The sequence below is a fragment of the Pinus tabuliformis genome, chromosome 3_2 (assembly GCF_031772625.1).
Source record: "Pinus tabuliformis cultivar Carrire ecotype Pingquan chromosome 3_2, CPIR1, whole genome shotgun sequence".
NCBI classification, from domain to species: domain Eukaryota; kingdom Viridiplantae; phylum Streptophyta; class Pinopsida; order Pinales; family Pinaceae; genus Pinus; species Pinus tabuliformis.
In genome coordinates this window covers 1,231,212,826-1,231,219,760 of record NC_142302.1, presented here as the reverse complement: position 1 = coordinate 1,231,219,760, position 6,935 = coordinate 1,231,212,826, and the positions used below count along the sequence as shown (strand labels likewise).

At 42.2% G+C, this 6,935-nt stretch overlaps 1 pseudogene across 1 annotated transcript; it reads left to right on the top strand.

The window, feature by feature from the left end:
• The first annotated feature begins 3,923 nt into the window (after positions 1–3,923).
• On the top strand, positions 3,924–6,271 carry LOC149185192 (uncharacterized; annotated as a pseudogene). The gene is made up of 3 exons (XR_016257825.1): positions 3,924–4,485; positions 5,083–5,302; positions 5,558–6,271. The product of XR_016257825.1 is annotated as an uncharacterized LOC149185192 (transcript).
• Positions 6,272–6,935: the final 664 nt, after the last annotated feature.

Sequence of the window (6,935 nt, the reverse complement as noted above, 5' to 3'; positions counted from 1 at the left end):
CCAAGTCCTAGCTCTTCTTCTTCCACACTCCCACCCTGACTTAGAGGAACATCGCCAGGATTCTAGGCTTCCCGATAGCCATGCTACCTTCGAAATATCTAGGAGCTCCTTTGCTGGATTCTGCTATTAAACATGCCTCCTAGAGATCCCTCATTGAAAATCTAGAAACCAGGCTCTATTCCTAGACTTTCCTCTCGCTCAATATAGCTGGCAGGCTCATCCTAATCAAATCCGTTCTCCAAGCCATGCCCCTTTATCTTTTTTCTATATTGGCAGCTCCTAAATGGGTTCTCAAGAACATCTGCAATCTTCAAAGAAACTTTCTTTGGGGGTCCTCTGGACTCAACAAGAAATGGGCTCTTGTCAAATGGACTGAGGTCTGTATACCGAGATCAGCTGGTGGGCTAGGTTTGAGGGATCCCCTTCACAACAACAACACAATGGGAGCCCGTATCCGGTGGAACTGGATTTCCAAACCGCACATTTCTTGGGAACGACTCTGGCAAGCCAAATACGCGCCAGGCAGTCAATGGGATGATCTCATCAGAATCAGCAATACAACTCCTGGCTCGTTGATTTGGAATGCTGCCAAGCAACATAGTGCCTTTATCCAAGTGCACAGTTTTTGGGAAATCCATTTGGGCACCATAGCTAGATTTTGGGAGGACTCCTGACAACAACTCCCCAAACTAGCCTCTCTCTTCCACAAACCCAACTGGCAAGCTATTATGCAGCAAACTGACCAAATCCATGTTCATCAGTTTTGGCAGCAACAATCCCCACAATATTTTCAACTCTGGAGGTCAGCTAGTACCTGGCAGGCTAATTGGCAGGGGGAAGCATATGAAGAGATTGATTAGGAGCTAAAACTCGGGATAATTAAATACTCAGATCAAAAGGACAAACTGCGATGGGGACACACACCAAAACGTATGTTCACTACCAAGGAAGCATACCAACTTCTCTATCAACCCATGCAAACAGCAAAGGATCAGATTTGGGATCAGGTTTGACAACCTAGTATCTGGCCTAAGGTTTCCACTTTTCTATGGCTTCTGAGCAAGCAGCGAATCCTCACTTGGGATAATCTACAAAAGCGTGGATTTAATGGACCTTCTAGATGTCCCAACTGTAATCTCAATTCAGAAACAATCCAGTATCTCCTGGATACCTGCCCACTAGCTACACAGTTTTGGGAGAGAATCGCTCAGTGCAATAGAAGAACGGGCAGACATGTGGGAAATATCACAGACACTATCAGAAACTGGCCTCAGCATCCTTTCCAAAGCCTTCTTCTCAACTCCCTTTGGAGCCTCATTCCGGGCTTTGTCTATTAGATCGTTTGGAAGGAGAGGAATAATAGAATCATCAACAATCTTAGCAAGCCTCTTAATACCCTATGGATTCTTCTCAAGCAAAATCTACAAGAAACTCTTGCTTTAAGAGATTGGACAGACTCAGACCTGCCAGACTCTCCCTAGGAACGACTCATACTGAAAGATTGGAATTTGGATCTCACTTTTTTAGCTCAAGTCAAGCCTTGTCCCCCAATCAACACTGCTTCTCCCCACAATTGGTCTCCTCTGGCTTCCCATTCTTACAAATTGAACTTCGATGGGGCTGCTAAGGGCAATCCTGGGCTGGCTGGCTATGGTGGTGTCTTCAGAAACGAAGTTGGTTCAGCATTGCACATATATCATGGGTCAATTGGCAAAGATACCAACAATGCTGCAGAACTTGAAGGTTTATGGAAAGGCATATGCATTGCAGAACAGGAAAATTTTTTCCCTCTTGAGGTTGAAGGGGATTCTCAAATCTTAATAACAGCCGCCACAAGGATTCACTCAGGTACCTCAGCAGCAAAGATTGCCTCAAGCTGGCGGCTTCTAAGCAGATTGGAACAAATTGAGGAATGGCTCAAGACTTCCAGGAGCATCACCTTCAAGCATATTCGTCATTCGGCCAAAAAGGCAGCGGACAAATTGGCTAATCAGGGAGTCAATCAGCAGCTCCTATTTTTCTCAGGTCCATTACGCAATTCAAATGATGCACAACTCATACAAGACTGCACTTCTCTGGTGCAATAGGATTTATCTCCCCCAAATGCGAGTGTATAGTCAAGAGAGGAGTACGAAGGCAACATGGAGGGTGGGCGCGTGGCTCATCACACTCGCCAGCCAGCATCGTATGAGGAACGAGTTAATGTCTCAGACCATCAACTTAAATGTTGCATTAACGCAACTCTTTCCCTCTCGCCGGTATGTTAGTATATCGGCTATGAAGCTCTGCTTGTTATTCACTCTTGTTCTTCCCTTGCGCTTATGCTGGTTTAGCAAGGTTGAAGCTCCTCACATCTTCCTCTGTCGCCCCCTTTCAGTCCCCTCCACGGCTGTTTGTTTTGCTCTTCCAGCATACTTCACAATGCCCAGGGTGTGCTCAAGGATGAGCTGCAAAAGAGGCAACTCCCGGGGTCGTGTCTCCCGCCAGCCTTCCTCCACAACCTCGGACCCTTCGTCTGAGGCTTCGGATTTCTACTTTGATAGATACCCTGAGAACAGAAGTGGTCGTGGCAAGGGAAGAGGGCAGTTCATCACCGAAGTGCGCTCTCTCCATTCCAATTCTCACGCAGCTCGCTTCCGCTTCCCCTGCACTCTAGGAAACTCCTCCTTCATTACGTCAGTCACTGTAGAGTTGTGTGAGGATACTGTGGGTTCGGGGGCTGTCAGTCCAGGGGCTCCTTTGGAACCGAGGATGGATAACCAGAATGAATCCTCGCAGAACGTGATTACTTAGAGAAAGGACCCAGGTGGCTCTACAACACTGGATTCGACCATCCATGCCGGTCCGAGCACTCCTGCAGGTGGGGGTCCTTCAAGTAAAGAGGGCCAACCCTCTGAGTTTGAAGACCCAGACCAATTCGGTTGCCGCATTGTTGAAGAATCGCCTCCAACCTCGCATGAAGACTGAACAAGTGTGCACCTTCTGGTTTTGTTCATCTGCTGAAAGAAGCCGCTCAAGCCCTTCCAGACATATAGTCACTTCATGATTTCAGTTCTCAGTTTCTGGTCTTTTTCAATTTTTGAATTGCTGGTTTCCCCTACGTGGGTGGCTTTCTCCTGTTGTTTTGGTCACTGTCTTGGTTCAATCGGTTTAGGGGTCAGATTCCGATCTTGTAGCGGTTGCACTGCATCAAGTTTTGATTAGTTCCTTTCAAATTGTCCCCGTCTTCAGTTACAGTTTCCAGTTATATCAAGTCTCAAAGCTAGTCATAATGCAAGTCTTTTAGTTAGTTACTTAAGCGATTTTTGTAAACATGCCGTCTCATGAGCTAGAACTCCCGAGACCTTTACCTCTCTGTAACCATATTTTTGTATCAATATAGGAGTAGACCAATTCAGAAAATAAATTAAAGTTTAAGTTTAATATTTTACTATTTTAAATTAAATATTTATATAATTTTAAATTTTAAAATATTTTATTAAAATTTAATTAAAAATTATATATATAATATAGTTTTAATAAATAAAAAAATTATTGATCTTTTTTAAAATGCAGATTTTCATAGTTACTATTCATAATACAAAAGTAGTTTTTAGAAAGAAATGTGTGATAAAAAGTTGAAATGTTAAAAGTTTATGATAAACACTTCAACCATGAGACAAACAAGACATTTTAAAGGTAAAATAAATAGGAAAGAGAAAAAAAACCTAATCCATTTTTATTTTATTTTATTTTATTTGAAAATTAATATTTCAAATAAATTTTAGTGCCCTAGTAGTGTTAGTGGGCATGACCATGGAAGATTAGTATTTACCCATCTACCAAACGTTTGAAGTTACAACTGTTTCATTAAACCATATTCTGCACCGCTTCCATAAGGTTGTTAGAGTGGATATACTTATTTACCTATTGCTTTAGTTCGCTCGCTTTGACCCCTCGCGACGCGAGGAGCCAAGGTTTTAAACCATGTGCCCTTTGGCAACTGCCTGCCCACACACCTGACAGTATTCTATTGTCATGTTCAGACTTTTGACCAGCGGAGATTCAGCGAACGGTCTAGCCTTCACAACTGCGGCATCGACTTCTAGGGCAAGCGAGCACCCGCACATGAAAACTCAGGATTCTGCTGCAAACATCAAGCAAGCCTGACAGATGCCACAATCCCAACGTGCGTATTGCCTCACTCCACTCACATTTAGAACCCATCAAAGCCAAGCGTGTCACCGACCCTCCTTATGAAGCTATCAGCGCAAGCTTACACAGAAACTTGGCTACAGCAAAATGGCCACTCACTGCAGCAGTAGCACCAGCGGTAGCGACCACGCCGTTGACATTATTTACGGACATGGGATTGTCAACCGCCATGGATCACAGGGAGAAGATTCGACTTCCAATTTCACAGAGGACAGCGAAGACGATGCCAAGGCCTCAAATCCTCGAGATTTCATGGCGATTTGCAGAGAACAGCTCTGCGAGATACTCGAGGTATTTCAGCCATACTCATTTGTGTTTTCACATTTTCTGGCCTCCTCGTTTTCTCATAATCCCTCTTTACTGTGGAATTCGTTGACCATAACGCTGCCCATATAGAGAGTTCGTAGCTCTCTTGAGAATTGAGGTATTTGTACTCGAGCCATTTTAGTTTTACATAAAAGCCTATATACGTTGTCAGCTCCAGGGTAAATCAGTAGTTTTAGACTTTCGACAGGCCATCCCGCAACAGACCTTATCATGGAGAAGATCCATCAAACAGTATAGTTGTTAACAACTTATAGAGGGAAAAACTCTTATTACCAATTATTTCTCACCCTGTACTGTTGAACCCTTATTACAAATTATTTCTCACCCTGTACTGTTGAACCCTTATTACAAATTATTTCTAACCCTCTAAGGATCTTTCCCCAGCGTGCTATTTCCTTTTCTATCTTTCAAATTGAATGTTTCATAGCTGGTTCTAGATACGGCACTAGCCACAACGATTGCATTTCTGTTAATACGACAATTTTAGGGTTTACTGGCCACCGGCGGAGAAAAGTTATAAATTTTATTAAAACCCCTAACTAGATTGCGGTGAGTGTACAGTGTGTTTCCTGTAGCAGCAGCGCTGCTTTTGGGATGCGACTGCTGCGAGATGCAGAGAAAGCTGCAGCGATAGCTAAGGGAAAAGCGGGCTTTAATGTTCCAGAGAATGCGGAGCAGAAGAGTCGTTCTCGCCGATTCGTAATGAACAGTCTGCGATTATCGGGATACAATGCGGCCGTCTGCAAGTCACGGTGGGATCAAACGATTGGACATCCTCCAGGTCAGTTTGTCTTTTCCAATCACCAATACCTAACACTTCCCTGGTCTAACTAAACTAAAAATTGCGATTGAACAATCCGTTTTTCATTCAATTTGAACCCACGGTCTCCTCGTGAAACCCTCATTGTGTCCAGAGAGGGTTAGTCCTCTTTTTGGGTCATGTCCGTACTATCACTATAAATGCAATAATTTCTGTTAGTTATTCTTATGTTTTGATTTCATATGGGATAGACCTGGTGTGGGTTTGGGTGTACAGGCGATTACGAATTCATTGATGTGATTATCGAGGAATTGAAATTGAAAAACGAGCGTTTTTTCGTGGACATCGATTTCAGGGAGCAATTCGAAGTCGCCCGACCTACTGACGGATACAGTGACCTACTGCAGAAGATTCCCAATCTGTTCGTGGGGAAGTCAGACCAGTTATGCGGGATCGTGAAGATCATGTGCAACGCAGCCAGGAAATCGCTAAGGGAGAGATGTATGTTCATTCCGCCGTGGAGGAAGTATCGTTACATGCAGGCCAAATGGTTGGGTTCTTACAAGAGGACCATCAATCCAAGTTCGAGTGCCAGGCAGGGCTCTTTACTTCAATTTCCTTTCTCAGGCATTGCGATTAGGGATATAGGGTGGGATGCTACTACTGTGCGGCAGGTGAATAAAGATAGCAATGCCAGTGATAGCAAGAAGGTTGATGAGCGGCTTGAATCTCGTGATCATCTATCAACGGGAGGGGTGCAAGACAGACATGTAAATAAGCTTTCAGGGTTGGCAACGGCGTTGGCAGAGGCTGGTGTGTCGGCTTCATCCCCGTCAACGAAACCTGACACCATCTTTTAGAAGTTTTGAACTGACACATGCATTCTTCTACATTGTTTCTCGTTGTATCTTAAAAAGCAATACACTACTTTTCATGGGCATGGCCAAAACCAGAATTTATAGAACGTGATTTCTTTACTATGAAATAATCTCCAGATAAAGAAAAACATAATTGAGCTCCTAATTTCCATAATATTAGGGAACTTAGAGCCCAATTTTATTTTATATTCCGGATAAAATAAGTCAATAATTAGGTATTAGGTATTATAGATTTGGTAGAAACAAATGTAATAATTAGGCTAGGTATGAAAGTTTGTATTAAAAAACTCCGAATTTTTTTGAAAAGACAATATTATATCCTCGCATGATTAATCTAATAGTTATTTTCATAGAACAACATTACTCTAAAGATAAGCTTTCTTTAATATATATATAGTAACGCTCTGAAATTTAATTAAAAAAACGTACTATATATTATTATTTTAAATATGAACGGTTGGCAAATATGTAATAAATATAGAGTATTATTTTAAATTAAGGTATGAAGCTGGGGCCAAATATTGTAATAAATATTGTAGACATTGTAGATAATCTGATTTTACCAATAACAATAATAATAAGGCAGATACACATTGATGAGGAAGGGATGTTAATGAGTATAAATTGTGATTTTATGGAAGAGGACTCCACTTTATTGATGACAAGTTTTGAATGACAAATGGCAAGTCCAAGAATTCTAATTCTATGAAGGGGAATTCAAATACAGGACAAAAAACAAATTTTAAGGGGCCACCTAGCACAAATAGGATACAACC